The sequence below is a fragment of the Misgurnus anguillicaudatus genome, chromosome 21 (genome assembly GCF_027580225.2).
Source record: "Misgurnus anguillicaudatus chromosome 21, ASM2758022v2, whole genome shotgun sequence".
NCBI classification, from domain to species: Eukaryota; Metazoa; Chordata; class Actinopteri; order Cypriniformes; family Cobitidae; genus Misgurnus; species Misgurnus anguillicaudatus.
The window spans coordinates 11,507,501-11,510,000 of NC_073357.2; the positions used below are offsets into that span (position 1 = coordinate 11,507,501).

A 2,500-nucleotide genomic window follows, 5' to 3' on the forward strand; every position below is an offset into this window, starting at 1 on the left:
GCTTACAGCACCTGGTATTCCCAGGCGGTCTCCCATCCAAGTACTAAACAGGCCCGACCCTGCTTGGCTTCCGAGATCAGACGAGAGCGGGCGTGCTCAGGGTGGTGTGGCCGTAAGCGAGCGCTGACTCGATTCGAGAGCCACTTCAAGACTAATGTGGCAACGCCATGCCATCGGCGAACGCTTACAGAAAGGATGCATTTCTGGAAAAAAATTATATGAATAAATAATTAAATAATTAATTAAATAAAGAATTAAATGCTTACAGCACCTGGTATTCCCAGGCGGTCTCCCATCCAAGTACTAACCAGGCCCGACCCTGCTTGGCTTCCGAGATCAGACGAGAGCGGGCGTGCTCAGGGTGGTGTGGCCGTAAGCGAGCGCTGACTCGATTCGAGAGCCACTTCAAGACTAATGTGGCAACGCCATGCCATCGGCGAACGCTTACAGAAAGGATGCATTTCTGGAAAAAATTATATGAATAAATAATTAAATAATTAATTAAATAAAGAATTAAATGCTTACAGCACCTGGTATTCCCAGGCGGTCTCCCATCCAAGTACTAACCAGGCCCGACCCTGCTTGGCTTCCGAGATCAGACGAGAGCGGGCGTGCTCAGGGTGGTGTGGCCGTAAGCGAGCGCTGACTCGATTCGAGAGCCACTTCAAGACTAATGTGGCAACGCCATGCCATCGGCGAACGCTTACAGAAAGGATGCATTTCTGGAAAAAAATTATATGAATAAATAATTAAATAATTAATTAAATAAAGAATTAAATGCTTACAGCACCTGGTATTCCCAGGCGGTCTCCCATACAAGTACTAACCAGGCCCGACCCTGCTTGGCTTCCGAGATCAGACGAGAGCGGGCGTGCTCAGGGTGGTGTGGCCGTAAGCGAGCGCTGACTCGATTCGAGAGCCACTTCAAGACTAATGTGGCAACGCCATGCCATCGGCGAACGCTTACAGAAAGGATGCATTTCTGGAAAAAAATTATATGAATAAATAATTAAATAATTAATTAAATAAAGAATTAAATGCTTACAGCACCTGGTATTCCCAGGCGGTCTCCCATCCAAGTACTAACCAGGCCCGACCCTGCTTGGCTTCCGAGATCAGACGAGAGCGGGCGTGCTTTTTTTTTTTTTTTTTTTTTTTATTGAATTAACTTTAAAATTTACAATTCATTTAACAAGATTAACATAATTCCACAAGCTTCACACAACAAAACCCATATATATATAAAAAATAAAAAATAAAATCGAAAGGTATAAAGACACACTAGGAATATATAATCAGCAGACAGCTTTAAAATCATTTTGACTCAACCATGATCATCAGGCATTATCCAGTTAAAATCTTCAAGTATCTTACACACATCATCAGTTAAAACATTGTAAAAGTCATTGAGCTTATCCAAAATCTTAAAATAATAGTACAAACATTTTAGGTAATTTTCCACTTTTCGTTTAAACGTCCTTTCTATATCCATTACCGTTTTCTCTCTTTTTGCCACCACCCTCCTCTCCCATATTGCCCCCTTCATAAGCATAACAAGTAGATTGATTACTTGATGATTTTTACACTTTTTGTGTTCACCCAACATTATTGTTTTATTCCAGTCTACTTCATTTTCAAATTGCTCTCCCTTCAAAAGTTCAAACAGTCGTTTGTGTTTTGCTAGAAAATGTTCCAATCCTTTGCAATGTAAAAACATGTGCAGGAAACCTTCATCCTCGTCATTACATACTTTGCATATGGAGCTCTGCTCCATTCTAATCTTATATAAAATCACATCTGTAAAAATTACTTTATGTCTGATTAAAAATTCCAGGTTCCCTAGTTTTGTTTCCACAAGTCTTCCTTTCATGTTACTCCATACATTATCTTCTTTCAAGTCCTCATATTTCTGCAGCCAATAATCATTTACATTAGGTTTCTTAAAAACCCCATCTCTAAAAACACCATAAAACATTTTGACAGTACATTCCTTAAAAACATGTATTTCCCCTTCAAAGCTTACATACACATCCTTCTCCGGTTTCCCTGATTCCCTGCTTTCAATTCTCTCTATCCAGTTTTGCGGTATTGCATTTTTGATCATACAGTACTTATTTGTAATCTCTTTTCTGGTATAGTCCTCCTTAGCTTCTTCCATGGTGTCAACAACATAATGAACTGGTAAAAAACCTTCTTTGAACTCATACAAAACATCTCTCCCTCTTGTAATTCCCACCTCCCACCATTTGTTAAAAAACAACTCTTTTCCTTCATTCACAATGTTCTTGTTTAAAAACAATGGTTGATTTAACATGTCTTCTCTTCCTTTTGGGTTATAATGCACATTTTTTAAAAATTCTCCCCATGCGCTCAACAGTTCTTTATAAAAGTCTGGCAAATCTTTACACATCCAGTTTTTTGTTTTCATCCATAAAATACTTTCCCCCAGATTTGCATTCCCACATTTGTTAAAAAAATACATCATTGTTTTTTTCCAAAC

The 2,500-nt window shown here is 39.2% G+C and overlaps 4 non-coding genes across 4 annotated transcripts in view; all 4 read right to left on the reverse strand.

Annotated features, from left to right (window-relative positions):
- LOC141357535 (5S ribosomal RNA) overlaps window positions 1–118 on the reverse strand; it is a 119-nt gene extending 1 nt beyond the window's left edge. The window contains exon 1 of the ribosomal RNA XR_012364022.1: window positions 1–118. This exon is cut by the window's left edge and continues 1 nt beyond it. This is a non-coding gene — a ribosomal RNA (5S ribosomal RNA).
- Window positions 119–259: 141 nt separating this feature from the next.
- On the reverse strand, window positions 260–378 carry LOC141357008 (5S ribosomal RNA). The gene has a single exon (XR_012363480.1). It is a non-coding gene; the product is annotated as a 5S ribosomal RNA (ribosomal RNA).
- A 140-nt stretch (window positions 379–518) lies between these two features.
- Window positions 519–637, reverse strand: LOC141357018 (5S ribosomal RNA). The gene has a single exon (XR_012363490.1). It is a non-coding gene; the product is annotated as a 5S ribosomal RNA (ribosomal RNA).
- A 141-nt stretch (window positions 638–778) lies between these two features.
- Window positions 779–897, reverse strand: LOC141357777 (5S ribosomal RNA). The gene has a single exon (XR_012364264.1). It is a non-coding gene; the product is annotated as a 5S ribosomal RNA (ribosomal RNA).
- Window positions 898–2,500: the final 1,603 nt, after the last annotated feature.